We start from the raw sequence: 15,558 nt of genomic DNA, 5'->3' as shown, positions 1-15,558 counted from the left end.
CAAATAAGGTAGATTCCCTTCACATTCCCCTTTTGTCATTGATTGCCAACTGCATTGGGCGGTTTTCTGCATTCCGCTGCTGCTTTGGGGTTGTGGTTTTCGCCGCAAAACTCCATTGAGCACGAGGTCATCGCAGAGCAGAAGGTGGGAGGAGTCAGCCCAGCGCCAGGAACAAGGCGTGGCCTTGCCAACGCCTCCTCTAGTCTAGGGGCGGGATCGGTGAGCCCTCGCGACCAATCAAGGCCGAGGCGAGCTCACCGATGGGCGTGTCCTGGAGGCCGGCGGCTTGATCGCCCCAGGCGTGATAAAAGCGTGTGCGCAAGCCTTCTGAGAGAGATGCGTGACCCAGCTGAGATCTGCACAAGCGATATTTCTGCAGAGAGCCGCTTCAACCAGCCCCGTTTCAACCTACCGCACGGAGCCTTGACGCGCTGCTGTGAACCAACCTGCCGGTGCGCGGTGTACAGCCAAATACTTGGAGCTGCCGGCTCCTCGCGTCCCGCCCGGAGTGGACCTGCTCATCCCTCCAAACCATTCCTGCCATTCCATCCTCTTGTGTACGTGAGTTTGTTTTGTTTTGTTCTGTCCTGGGGTTGTAAGTAAGACTGCCATAGGTAAGCTAGCGTTGCACTGTGTCCTTCTGGTCCATCCCTCTTTCTGTAATTATTCTCTTATTCTTCCTTGGTTTCTTTAATTGTGTCCATAATAGAGACAAATAAATCATATTCGTATTTCCTACTGCTGTCTTCCTCTTCTTCACATCCTTCATCTTTGTCTTTTCCCCATTGAAAACCTGTTGCACGATTTGGCCAACGTTCAAGGATCGGGTCTAGTTTCTGTTAATAGTTCGTGCCGCGGTTGCTAAAACCGCTCGGCAATGAACATCTGTCCGCGGTACGAACGGGGCTGTGCACCTGCCTTTCCGGAGGTAGCTGGGCAGTGTCAGGGACCACGACGATCAGTTATAGAAGAGGGGATTAATCCCCCCTCTAAGGGGAACAGAGGCCGACGTTGGGTTCTGTAACAATATATATATATATATATATATATATATATATATACACATATATATATATATATACATATATATATATATACATATATATATATATATATATATATATATATAATATATATATATATATATATACTAGCTGAGGTACCCCGGCTTCGCCCGGGGTTGAATAAGAATAATACAAATATATGATGAAAAGAACATGTATATTTTTAGAGCAATATCACAGTACATTTCCTACATGACGTTTTGTCAATTTTCAATTTCTCAAAACCTCTTGGTGTACAACATTTCTGGTTTTCTTACTTGGTGCCAAGACAAAGATTGCTTGGTTTTTCAACCCTCGAGCAGCCCACGTACAGCTGGCCATGGGGAAGTACCCGGCATTGCCGGGTGGGGAAAGGGAGGGGAGGAGGAAGGGGAGGGGAGGGGAGGAGAGGGTGGGGAGGGGAGAAGAGGGGGGGGAGGGGGGAGGGGAGAAGAGGGGGGGAGGGGAGAAGAGGAGGGAGGGGGAGGAGGAGAGGGGAGAATAGGAGGGAGGGGGAGGAGGAGAGGGGAGAAGAGGAGGGAGGGGGGAGGAGGAGAGGGGGGGTGGAGGGGGGAGGGGAGGAGGAGGGGGAGGGAAAGGGGGATGGGAGGGGGAGGGGAGGGGGAGGGGGGATGGGGAGGGGGAGTGGAGGGGGGGGGGGAACGGCTAGCTTGGCAAGTGATAGTAGGCTTTTTTCTTTGAGTGAGGGGGGAGGGGGGAGGGGAGGGGGGGGAGTGGAGGGAGAGTGGGAGGGGGGAGGTGAGGGGGAGGGGGGAGGGGAGGGGAGGGGAGGGGGAGGGGGGAGAGGAGGGGTAGGGGGAGGGGAGGGGGTAGGGGAGGGGTGAGGGGAGAGGGGAGGGGGGAGGGGAGGGGGAGGGGGAGGGGAGGGGGGAGGGAGGGGGGAGTGGAGGGGAAGGGGGGAGGGAGGGGAGGGGAGGGGGGGGAGGGGTGAGGGGGAAGGGGGAGGGGAGTGGGGGAGGGGAGGGAGAGGGGGGAGGGGAGGGGGGAGGGGGGGTGGGGGATGGGAGGGGGGAGGGGGGGGAGGGGAGGGGGGAGGGGAGTGGGGGAGGGGAGGGAGGGGGGGTGGGGGAGGGGGGAGGGAGGTGGGGGAGGGGGGAGGGGGGAATGGCTAGCTTGGCAAGCGATAGCAGGCTTTTTACTTTTATTTTTACCTCAATGAGGGCTATATATATAGTCCGTGCTTGGAGCCTTCAAGTTCAACATAAAGTTTTTTTTATGAAAAATAATGCAGATGTATAACAAATCCACCAATGCAAGTTCAGAAATGAATGCAGATCCTTTACTTTGCGATACAAACGCAATTTCCCGCCATTTCCACTCATGATCGAGGGCCTCCACAGTGACCGTGCCTCTTCTTCCTCCTACAACTTCGTCTCACTTCTTTCACTCAAAATGCACGAAATTCTGCCGCATGAAATTATGTAGAGGCCTCGTCGGGGGGATATAAGGTAGATAAGGAAGGCGTTGTAACAGAAGATTCAAAATAAAAGTGGAAGAACATAAGGAAATGGGAGCTATTCTGGACCCACAGCCAAACCCGACAAACCATTACAATACACCCCGAACGTCTAGCGCCGCCACAAACTACACCATGGAATTGCAGCTGGCGCGGTTTTTTTAAACCATTGATATTAAAATAAAACATAGCCTAAAAACACCGGGATTTTATGCTGATTCCGAATCTGTGTCTAAAACTTTTCTCCGATGTGTAGTTCTTGAGTTATAAGCGGACATCCAGACAGACACACACACACACACACACACACACACACACACACACACACACACACACACACACACACACACACACACACACCTCCTTTATATATAGATAGATATATATATATATATATATATATATATATATATATATATATTGTTACGGACGCGGCTTTAGATGTTATATTGACCGAGCGGGTGGTGTATTTAACCGCTGTCCGAACAGTTACTCCCCGATTAGAACCCGATTCCACCCGACGTTGACCAGGATCGCCCCACAGATATTCAATCGGGAAATCTCTAAAGCGACCGAAAGAGAATGAAAAAGAAGAAGAAGAAGAATACGGAGGAAGACCAGATTTATTATACACACACAAGCAATGGATGGAAGAAGCAGTAACACAGCGAATCGTTAACTTACACTATTCATTTTTACTTAGCCCCAAGACAACGAGCAGGACAGGACGTTCACACTTACACAGGGGATAATGCAGGCAGGTAGGGGCTTGAGGTGGATTGCTTGAGAGGGAGGCAAAGTCGGGAGGCCGCAGCTCGCAATTCCTCGCGGTTTTGGTGGGAAACCCTCCGTCGTGTATCCGCTGCGGTAGACGTCACGCGCTGGTTCGGCACACCTGCTCCTCTTCTTGGGGTGGAACCGTCTCCCTCCTTTCAGCGCGTCTCTCCAAAGCTGGTTTCCTTGCCGAGTACCTCTCCTCTTTGGCTTGGAGCGTTTCGCATCTCACCGCTCCTCTTGGTGCAGCCTCTTTGCTCATCTCCCAAGGCCTCTCGTAAAGCAGTCCCTTACAGTCGCTTTTATCACCTCGGGCGAAATCAAGCCGCCGGCTCCGAGGGCACGCCTACCGGGTCGCTCACCGCGGTGTTGATTGGCTGTTAGGGCTGGCTCACTCCTCCCCCCTTATGACGAGGTGGAGACACGCCTTTCTTCCCCAACCCTACCTCGTGGCCAATGGTGGTTGAAGAAAACCGCCCAAAATGCGGAAGGCAATTGGAAAGGAGGTTTTGGGGAAATTGGAAGGGCCTACGCTTATTTTGTTTGATACAATGCAAAGTCAATCTAGTGGGAAACACATATTTAGCCTACATGGAATAAGGAAATACACTATTTAAAAGATATATCGTGACCTGCGTGTAAGTTTCATGGAATTAACTAGGACGACGGCTGCGACCATTATTTACATTACGAGGATGTTACCATACTTTTGTAACGTTCACATTGTAACGTTTCCACATTCGTTACACTTCCTCCAAAACCGTTACACTTCTCAAATTCGTTACACACTTCTCAAAATCGTTACAATATATATATATATATATATATATATATATATATATATATAATTATATATATATATATATATATATATATATATATATATATATATATATATATATATATATATATATATATATTGTTGCGGTTTTTAGAACCCTCCACTTTGTAAATATTGTAATAATCCCCTGTAAATACTCCCATTTTTGGTATAAAGGTCAAAGGTCGCACCCTAGTTAGGCCATGAGCAACATGTAGCACACCATAGGATCTTCTTTAGTTATTTCATTCGTATGTGTTTCAGGTAAGGATCTGTTCCCAATAGTTTGACTCTGCGTTGCATTAATCAAACAACCTAGGCCCCTTTTTCCAATCCTATTCATATTGCGGCGTAGCCTTCCTCCAAATTGGGCTCCCTTGCTTTCCAGTAGCGTTCGCTGCCTGGCTCAGCCGCCATTATGCACGCGGTCAAGCTGGAGAGGAAGGGCGGAGCACCAAGAACGAAGGCGTGGCCCCTCAACACCCCATCAAGGGGCGGACCGGTGAGCGCTCGCGACCACTCAGGGCCGAGGCAGCTCACCAGTAGGCGGATCCAACAGGCAAGCGGCTCGATATGCGAGTGGGCAATATAAGCGGGTGCGTGGGACTACTTCGAGAGATGCGGGGGATGAGCCACATGAGTGAGAGAAGAGAGGTGCCCGGGAGAACGATTTGAAAGGAGTCCTTGCTTGCTGTTTATGAACTATTGGAGGCGCACAACTGGCGAAGGCTAAGGGACAATTTGTTGCGTACGCCGCATCCCAGTCTTCCCCCCTGCAATATAATTGTCCGCTCACGTTAAGCGCCACGCGAAGCTGCCGGCCGCTTGCCGCGGTACGAGTGAACACCTGGAGCATGGACCGGAGCGGAGCGCGAGTTTGGAGCGGGACCTCGGCGCCTACCACCTGCCCGGACCCTTCTCTTCCTTCCCACCACCACCACCACCCTTTTGTGTAAGTGTGTTTGTTCTGTCCTGGGAGTGATAATTAAGAGTGTCTAAGGTTTGCCCTGTGTATCTGCTTCTTCTTCTTCCCTGTACATACCCTTTCGTTTCTTCCTTGGTTTTGGTTTTGTACATAATTAATAAACCTGTGTTCTTCCTTCTTATTCTTTGGGTTTCCTCTCATCCCGTCGCTTTAGCGATTCCTCCATTGATATAAGTGGCACGATTTGGCCAACGCTCAGGATCGGGTTAGTTTTATTGCTAACGGCTCGAGCTTCGGATTGCTAAACCGCTCGGCAATCTTCCATTTTGTCCGTGGCTCGAGCAGAAGTATCGCCCTGCTTTGCGGAGAGGGGGGAAAAGGTATCTGGGAACCCGTTGACCAGTCATCCTGGTCAACCTCAACCCCGCAAAGAGCACGATATCTCCTAGGATTCGGACGGCCAGCTTAATAGACGAGGGGATTAACCCCCCCCACCCCTCGGTAAGGGGAGCGCCGTAACCCGAGATCCGCAACAAAATGAATGTATGTATGTATGTATGTATGTATGTATGTATGTATGTATGTATATATGTACATACATACATACCTCCCCTATATGACGAAACCAAGGAAGAAGGAAGGATAATAAAATAATTTACAGAAGAAATCAGAGACACAGTGAAAATCGCTAGCTTATCTAAACAGGCTTAATTAATACCCTGGACAGAACAAACAAGACGGACTCACACGGGGAATTGCAGAGTGGATTGGCTGGAAGGAGGTGGGTGGGTGGAGGGGGAGGAAGGCACGGAGCTGGCTGGAGCTTGATCCCGCACGGGACGTCGGGCTGGACCTCGACAGCCGCCGATGCCACCGATCCTGTCGTGTGCGCGGGGTAACGGGTCGGAGCTGCTTGGTGGAGCCAACGCGCTGGTGGGGGGGGGGGGGGGGGGGGGGGTCTGGCGTGACGGGTTCTCTCTCCCTCTCTCACAAACTCCAGGACTCTTTCTCTCTTTGCTTCGCTTCGCCCCTTCTCTCCTCTCACTTTCTTAGTCCAACCCAGTCCAACAACTTCCTCTCTTGCTTAGTCCAACTACTTCAAGGCTTTTCTATGTTCTGATCTCCTCCCTCCTCTTCTCTCTGGGGGCGTCTTCCTCGGGTTATATAAGCCTCACCCTTGACCCTTCTGCGAACCTCCCCCAAACGTTCTCTCTCCGCCCTCTAAAGCCAACCCCTCGTTCTGGGTTGGTCGGCAAGGGCTGGTTCACTCCTCCCCTCTATGACGAGGTGGAGACACGCCCTTCTTCCCCGACCTTGCCTCGTGGCCAATGGTGGTTTTGGGGCGACTCGAGCTAGCCCCAGCCAAAGGGCAGCAATGGCGAATGAAGAAAACCGCCCAAATGCAGTTGGCAATTGCAGCAAAGTGGACGGCAGATGAAATGCAGCAAAGTGGACGGCAGATGAAATGCAGCAAAGTGGACGGCAGATGAAATGCAGCAAAGTGGACGGCAGATGAAATGCAGCAAAGTGGCTAAACCTGGCACTTGGCGGATGCCATGTCGGAGGGATCTACTTTATTTAATGCAGTGCAATGGAGTGTCAAATTAATGGAAGACAAATCCTTAGCCTAATACACAGAATAAGGAAATAACTGTCAACAAGGGGGCAAATCTATGATTGGCTAACGTGAGTGCTTATGAACTAATTACGGGACACACTTTGACCTTTATACATAACTGGAGCAAGGAGGGCGATATTTTTACAACAATTTACACAACAACAAAAAAAAACCCACCATTCTCATATCCACAACAACATATATATATATATATATATATATATATATAATGTTGCGAATATGGAATTTGACCTCCATATCCGCTTGTAAATATTCCCCTATCTTCTCCGATACTCCCCAACTCTCCCCTTACCCCATTCCCTAGTCCCATTGTCTGTAAACAACACCCATTAGAGCCGATCTTCCCCTTCATCCCCCCATTAAATGTCGTGCCCAGGTCCCCCGCACCACACGTAGACAATTATAGGACATCTTGCTAGTTATTCTTAATCTATGTCAGTTAAGGACTTGTTTCCATTAATTATGACTCTTCGTTGCACCAGAATGTGATTATATGGCACCTGTTAGGAAGTTTAGGACCTCCCCATACCTCTCCGCATCTCTTCCCCATGAAGAAGCGCCAACTACAACAACAACAACAAAAGAGGGGGGCGGCGCGGTGACGGCATGGGGAGTGGGCGTCCTCCTTCCGGCTCGGTTAGCCGCGATTGACCACGCGCTCCACGGGGTTACCACGAAGGGGCTCCCTGTCGGCCCCTCGTCAAGGGCGGAGCCGGTAACCCCCGCACCCAATGAGAAGCCATGGGCCGATGCCATCTGGGGCGGCGCTAACGAGCCGAGGGCGTGTCACTCCCCGCCGGATATACGCGGCCCCGCGCCGGACGTGACGTAAGATGCGCCCCGAGCTTGGAAGGACAAGACGCCACCCTCCCGAGCGCTGAGCGACCTCCCCGGCATCTCCACCAAAGTCGCGACCCACGAGCGCTGAGCGACCTCCCCGCATCTGCTGGACACCACCGTACGTGATTCTGTCCCGGAGCCAGGTGCACCTGAGCCATCGCGACCTGCCTCCCCTTTTCATCAAATCCCGTGTGAGTCAGCGTTGTCCCGTTTATCTGTGGTCTGTCTAGGGTTAATATAAGGTTGTGTCTAAGTGCCCACCTTCCTATGTTTCCCTCTTGTCCCTGTAATCTAACCTTTTCCGCCTTAATATAACCTCCTCCGGAGGTCTTGAGAACTGAACCCCTGGTGTCGTATTGTGTGATTGTAACCCAGCCGGGTGTCTTCTCTTTCCTATTGAGCCAGCGTAGCGCGATTAGTCAACATTCGGGCACAATCGGGTAACTTGTACGGATACGGCGGCCATCCCGCTCGGCCCACCATACCATCAAAGTCGTATCTGCAACAATTGGTGTCAGGAGTGGGATTCCACAGGAGTTGCACACCGACCAGGGACGAAATTTTGAGAGCAAATTACTAAAAGATGTGTGCAGTCTCCTGTCAATTCGAAAAACCAGGACAACGCCTTTAAGACCTCAATCTGACGGGATGGTGGAAAGATTCAACCGAACTTTAATCCAACAACTGGCACTGTTCACCACCACCCGTCAGGATGACTGGGACGAACATCTCCCTTACTTGCTCATGGCCTACCGAACCAGCCAGCACGGGGCCACCGCATGCAGTCCAGCGTTGCTTATGTATGGGCGGGAGTTACGGGCTCCCGCCGACTTGCTATGCGGTCCCGTGCCAGACACAGTGGTTAACCCGCCGAGGGAGGGGTACGCACGTCACCTAGAGGAAGGCATGGAGCTAGTCCATGCCTTCGCCCGCCGCCAACTCCATCTGGCGGGGGAAAAGATGAAGCGCAGGTACGACGACCGGAGCCAGGGGAGTCAATACGCTCCGGGGATGAAGATTTGGTTCTTTAATCCCCGGAGGCGGAAGGGAAGGTGCCCAAAACTCACCTCCCCCTGGCAAGGCCCAGGAGTCGTCCTGTCGCAAATCTGTGACGTGGTCTTTAAGATCAAAATGGGGCCACGAGCCCTCCCTCGGATCGTCCACGCCGACCGGATAAGACCTTACACCGGCGAGCAGGCGCCCCCGTGGATCGCCTCGGCTTTAGATGCCGAGGCGGGACCCAGTACCTCTGAATAAGGGGGGCTTATTAGTGCCAGAGGACTGGGGGATTGAGGAGCGATAGGCCCGGTGGGAGAGGGTGGCATCCCTGCCACCTTTCCCATGTGAGGGGGGCAAAGGAGCACTAGATTATGGGGTGTATGGCAGTGAAAACTAGCCCGGGTGGGTTAGGTTATATTGATAGGGATCTAGCGAAGATGACAGTAGGTAACGTTAAGATTAGTTAGTGACTGATACCTGTAGTGGGGACGCAGGTAGATTAGTGTGGATGATAATGACGAGGGAGCGCAATAGTTAAAAGGGACGACTGGGAAGCGCAAGTTTCAGAAGGGAGTAGTTAGCTGAGATGATGCTGTGTGTGTGAGGATTGAACAGGTGTGATTGCACAGGTGTGCAACTGGACAGGTGTGTGGAGCAGTGTATGAGTAGTGAGTGAGTGGATCAGCGCGAATGCGCTTGGGGAGAGAAGGGTGCAGGTGGCACCAGGTGTGAGAGCACAGGTGTGCAGGTACAGGTGTGTGGAGAGAGTTGGAGTGAGTGGTACGGAGTGGTGTGCATGGTGCGAAGGTGTGAATGGGGGAAGAGTGGACCCCTTTCACGAGTACCCGGGGCGGGTAGTGTAAGTGTTAGGTAGAGGGTGCAGGTAAATTGTGGTTGGATATTGGCATTTGTGGTGCGGTTGCAGAATGGTGTTGTGAATGGGTGCATTAGTGTTGTGGAAATGGCTGGGCGTGTAGCCTGTTAGTGTGTGTAGTTGGTTTGGGCACTCCACCACTGTGAGGATGTCGGCCAGGTGAGGCCGCAGGTGGGCTCTGGGAGCCGGTAGAGTTGTGGATGGGGCCCGAGGATCCGGAGGATGGACCCGGGTAGCCCAGTGCCAGAGAGGGCACGGAGTGGGGAGAGCGCCAGAGGGCCTTCCCCAGGTAGATAGGTTAGGGTAAGGAGCAGGTAAGCTCGGAGGCAACTACAGTGGTGGAGGTGTGCAGGTGGGTAGACCCACTGGGAGAGGTACACGCCACAGCCCAGAAATTGTACGAGGGCACCGGGAGATGAATCGGGGGAGTGAGACCCCAAATTGAAAAGCACCACAGTTTGGCCAATGGGAATTGGTTTTTAGAACCCATAGTGTAAGAGGGCCAATGGTTTGGCCGGAGAAAGCCCCCGGGTAGTGTAAAGTTGTTAAAGTCATTTAGGAGATAGTTAGGATTGATGAACCTGTCGCACCATACGCAGCCACTTACCTGTGGTGATGATGATGACTCCACACCTGTGTTTTCTTTGTTCTGTGTGCAGGAAGTAAGGACTGCTGTTGGATTTGTGAGATGCATCACGACGTGGATGAGACATTGGGGTGATTCCATCTCTCCCTCCTTAGGAGGGACTGATGATGAGTTGGAGATGGCAAATTATGATGTTGAGTTGGAGATGGCAAATTTTGATGAGAGTTGAAAATGGCAAATTTGATTGGTTAGGAGGGAGAGAAGACGAATTTGGTATATGGGAGGAACGGGGAAGACAGTAGGGATGTTTGTTGATTTGTAAAGTAGATGTTTATGAGTAGTGTAGTGTTGTGTGGATACAGTAAGGGGTAAGGGAGGGGCCATGTAGGTTACCTGGTGGGGGGGGGGGCGTACGATAGGAACGTACCTGTCTCACCTGGTTCCCATGTGCCCCCAGTGTGCATTACCTTACATTGCGTGCACTTTTGCGCCCTTACCACCTTACTCACTTGTCTGCTTCTTTTGTCTCCCACCTCCGAGGATCTGGCTTTGGGGTAGAGAGAGAGGAGAGAGAGGTGCTGGCTGCGCAGTTGTGGGCCTGCACTTTCGCTGTTCGCTGCCTGGATCGGTACACCATATGGACCGCAATGTTTGTGGCCACCCACAATGGACCGCAGTTCGTTTGCGGCCAAGCACCACCCGGGGATGGACTTATGGATCAACGTGGCACCTATGCCATACAGGTGAACCACTAATAGTTAACACCACCAAGTGCACCACAAGAAGAGCAAGAGACACCTGCAGGGTTAGGGGTTGTTGAAGTTATTTTTATTCCAATGAACAATGGTGACTGCACCGATTGGTGGTGGGGTGGTGCTTTTGATGCTCGGGAAGGGTGCTCTGCACGTTATTAAAGGCCGTCGGCCACAGAGCACTCGTGGGTTGGTGTATCGATGTTGGCAAGCGCGCTCTCTCTATGCATAACATCTGCATGTGTTCCTCCAAAAACAGGTCCTGGATCGTAGTGTAAATAGCAGCGTAGTCTTGTAAATAATGCTCCCTACCGGCTGTATGTTTAGTTTGAGAATTCTTTCCGGATTCGGTTATCCTGTGGGTGTGTTTCTGAGAGGAGAAGGGTGCAACGTCGCAGGGGGACATATTTACTCATTTGTGAATATCTATAAAACTGTCGCACTCAGGGTAGAGTTAATAGTAGAGGGAACTACATTGCGTGCCACACTAAAGTAGGTAAAAATTTATCGGGTCGGGACGCCCCGAGGGTAGAGAAGGGTGCAATGTTGCGAATATGGAATTTGACCTCCATATCCGCTTGTAAATATTCCCCTATCTTCTCCGATACTCCCCAACTCTCCCCTTACCCCATTCCCTAGTCCCATTGTCTGTAAACAACACCCATTAGAGCCGATCTTCCCCTTCATCCCCCCATTAAATGTCGTGCCCAGGTCCCCCGCACCACACGTAGACAATTATAGGACATCTTGCTAGTTATTCTTAATCTATGTCAGTTAAGGACTTGTTTCCATTAATTATGACTCTTCGTTGCACCAGAATGTGATTATATGGCACCTGTTAGGAAGTTTAGGACCTCCCCATACCTCTCCGCATCTCTTCCCCATGAAGAAGCGCCAACTACAACAACAACAACAAAAGAGGGGGGCGGCGCGGTGACGGCATGGGGAGTGGGCGTCCTCCTTCCGGCTCGGTTAGCCGCGATTGACCACGCGCTCCACGGGGTTACCACGAAGGGGCTCCCTGTCGGCCCCTCGTCAAGGGCGGAGCCGGTAACCCCCGCACCCAATGAGAAGCCATGGGCCGATGCCATCTGGGGCGGCGCTAACGAGCCGAGGGCGTGTCACTCCCCGCCGGATATACGCGGCCCCGCGCCGGACGTGACGTAAGATGCGCCCCGAGCTTGGAAGGACAAGACGCCACCCTCCCGAGCGCTGAGCGACCTCCCCGGCATCTCCACCAAAGTCGCGACCCACGAGCGCTGAGCGACCTCCCCGCATCTGCTGGACACCACCGTACGTGATTCTGTCCCGGAGCCAGGTGCACCTGAGCCATCGCGACCTGCCTCCCCTTTTCATCAAATCCCGTGTGAGTCAGCGTTGTCCCGTTTATCTGTGGTCTGTCTAGGGTTAATATAAGGTTGTGTCTAAGTGCCCACCTTCCTATGTTTCCCTCTTGTCCCTGTAATCTAACCTTTTCCGCCTTAATATAACCTCCTCCGGAGGTCTTGAGAACTGAACCCCTGGTGTCGTATTGTGTGATTGTAACCCAGCCGGGTGTCTTCTCTTTCCTATTGAGCCAGCGTAGCGCGATTAGTCAACATTCGGGCACAATCGGGTAACTTGTACGGATACGGCGGCCATCCCGCTCGGCCCACCATACCATCAAAGTCGTATCTGCAACAATATATATATATATATATATATATATATATATATATATATATATATATATATATATATATTGTTGTGGATATGAGAATGTTTTTTTATTTTATTGTTGTGGTAAAATGTTGTTGTAAAAGGTTGTTGTAAAATATCACCCCTCCTCCCTCCGTTTGTGGTTGTATAAAGGTCAAAGGGCGTTCCCGTAGTTAGTCCATAAAACATACATGCAGGACACGATATATCTTTTTTGACAGTTATATCCTTATTATGTGTATTAGTGTAAGGCTGTGTCTTCCATTAATTGAAATACTCCATTGCACCAGTGAAAGAGATAGATTCCCTTCATTCCCACTCCCAACACTTCCATTCCCCCCTTTCCGTCAATTGCAATTCGCATTGCCAACTGCATGTTGGGCGGTTTTCCCTTCATCCGCCATTGACCACGAGGCAGGGTTGGGGGAAGAAAGGCGTGTCTCCACCTCGTCATAGCGGGGAGGAGGGGCGTGCCCGCCCGTCGTCATCCAGGGCGGAGCCCGAGGGTCGCGCGACCAACCAGGGCCGAGGTGAGCACCCCGATGGGCGTGTCCAAAACGCCGGCGGCGTAATCGCTGGAGGGGCTATAAAAGGCGCAAACGGAAGTGAGTAGTGAGTTGGTCTGAGTCGGTTGCCAGAGGAGGGTCAGTGGTTGCGTTGGTTGCGGTGGTAAGAAGTCGGTGGTGAGAAGTGGTGGCGTCGAGGGGTCAGTGGTTGTGTTGGTCGCGTTGAGTTGTCAATGGTGAGGAGACACCAGGGCCAAGAGAGAGAAGGTGCCAAGGGCCATTACCAGCAGTTGCGCCAGAGACGGCAGACGCGCCCTGAGCTGAGCCAGAGAGGCAGCGTTGACTCCACCAGGCAGCTTCAACCCGTTACCCCGCGGGGACCAAATAGCGGTGGCATCGGTGGCCGTCGAGGTCCAGCCGACGTCCCGTGCGGGATCAAGCCCGAACCATCTGCCCCCAGCTGAACCTTCCCATTCCTCCTTCCAACATTCATTCCATTCCATCCTTCTTGTATACGTGAGTTTGTTTTGTTTGTTCTGTCCCTGGGTATTTAATTAAGTCTGTAGGTAAGCTAGTATTTTCCCTGTGTCACCTGCGTCTTATGTGTTGTAAATAAAACTTGATTGCTCCTTTTTGCTTGTGTGTGTAAATAATAAACCCCATTACTCGTCTGTACGTCTTCTCGTTTTATTCCTTTTTCCTCTTGCATTGCGTCGTTTTTGTCTTTTCCCTCATTGAGCAGCTGTGGTGCGATACGGCCAAGGTTCTGGGTGAATCGGGTGAGTCAGGGATCCTGTAACGGTCGCGGCAATACCAAACCGCTCGGTCACTAACATCTTAATCCGCGATCAGTAACAATTGGTGTCTGGGAGTGGGATTCGAGGCCCGAACCAAATTTTTAAAACGAATAGGAAAAAAAAAATTTGGTCAAAATTTGGAGCGGCCGAAATTTGTTTTGTTTTACAAAACCTGAACTTTGAAATCGCACCATGGCTGGTCAAGGCGATCGAATGCCGGTGGGTGAGCTAGAGGAGGGGTTAGGAGTAACCCAGGATCAAATGGAGGGGAGCAATGAGGAGGCGGTTGAGGGAGTTTCAGACGCACAAAATGGCGGCCTCGCGCACGTGGTTACAGCAGCACCAAATAGAGCCGCGCCCTTTGTACCAACGGTGGAAGACGCGCAATCATTTATGGCTGAAATGGAGGCCCTTATGGCCGAGATGAGGGAGCAATTCAAAAATGACTTGGGGAACCGGATGGATGCTCAGAGTGAGCGCTTGAGTAACCAAATTGAAGCCACAACGAACGGAATGAGGGCCGATAGGGAGGAAAGGGAGCAGAGGGACAGAGACCGCAAGTTGGGTGAAAGGGTCCCAGGGGTGCACGACGAGGTAACAACAACAACAACATGCATTTTAAAGGCCATTTTCCCTGCTAGAGCGGGGGTTAGCCTTGCGGTCCCCATGACAATCTTCTCCATTTTGCCCTATTTTCTGCATCTCTCCTTGTTAACCCCCTTGCCCGCATTTCTTCTTCCACCATCTTTAGCCAAGTCTTTTTCGGTCTTCCCCGTCCTCTGCTTCCTTCTACATTCATTTCCATCACTCTTCTCAACCAGTCACTTTCATCCTTCCTCAACACATGACCAAACCATCTCAACCTGTTCCTCTTCACAGCATCAATCACAGGCTCTATTCCCATCATCTTTCGCAATTCATCATTTGTCTTCCTCTCTCTCAACGATACTCCACACATCCACCGAACCATTCGCATTTCCACCCTTTCCAACCTTCGTTGCTGCTCTACGTTTATTACCTTCGCAAAAGCGGAAGGTTATGTTTTGATCGCTGTGTATTTATTTGTATGTCTGTGTGTGTGTGTGTGTGTATGTTATTCGCATAACTCAAAAAGTATTCAACCGAATTGCATGAAATTTGGTGGGATGATTGGTTATTATACGGGACACATTTGATTAGATTTTGGGAGCAATCGGGTCAAAGGTCAAGGTCAAGGTCACGAAAAGGTCAAAATCGTATTTTTGTTGTTCTGTTCCCTACACTCCCATGCCAAGTACAGAACAGTAGCTGCGGCGAAGGTATGCGCTCTACCGAGTGCCCGTTCTAGTTACCCATGTCTCGCTCCCATAAATCATAACACTTCTCACACATGCAGCATACACCTTTCCCTTCAGGCATACATACACCTTTCCCATACACCTTTCATGCATACACCTTTCCCTTGTCGAGCCAGGCGACCGGTCCGGTTCAAGGACGACGAGGTAACGCGGGTCGAAAAGCGCTGGTTGAGCGAAGCGGAGGAAAGCACGGGTACAATGACGGGGGTAGAAATCGCGACACGGGGTTTGGAAAAGCCGGCGACCGATGAGGTAGAGGGAATTTTATTAAAGCCAACGGTCGTCGAGGTGAGTAAAGAAAAAGCGGAAGTGGGCATTGAAATTGAAGAGATGACGGAGGTAGCCCGGGAATTGCAGGGAGAAATGGATTATGTACAAAGTCCCTGCTCGCATCACGATGCTGTGCTTAACCCGAATGGAAGTTTGCAGGTTCGCGTGGAGAAAAGGATCCCCCAGGTGAGTCGTGCTGTTGTGTATTGTGCGGGGAGATT

At 51.3% G+C, this 15,558-nt stretch overlaps 1 protein-coding gene across 4 annotated transcripts in view; it reads right to left on the bottom strand.

Moving 5' to 3' along the window:
• Positions 1-15,558, bottom strand: part of LOC137416384 (uncharacterized) — a 253,620-nt gene that overhangs the window by 36,356 nt on the left and 201,706 nt on the right. The window lies entirely within an intron of this gene.

This window comes from Myxine glutinosa, chromosome 5, assembly GCF_964187855.1.
Source record: "Myxine glutinosa chromosome 5, kmMyxGlut1.1, whole genome shotgun sequence".
Lineage (NCBI taxonomy): Eukaryota > Metazoa > Chordata > Myxini > Myxiniformes > Myxinidae > Myxine > Myxine glutinosa.
This window is presented reverse-complemented; position numbering and strand designations above follow the sequence as displayed.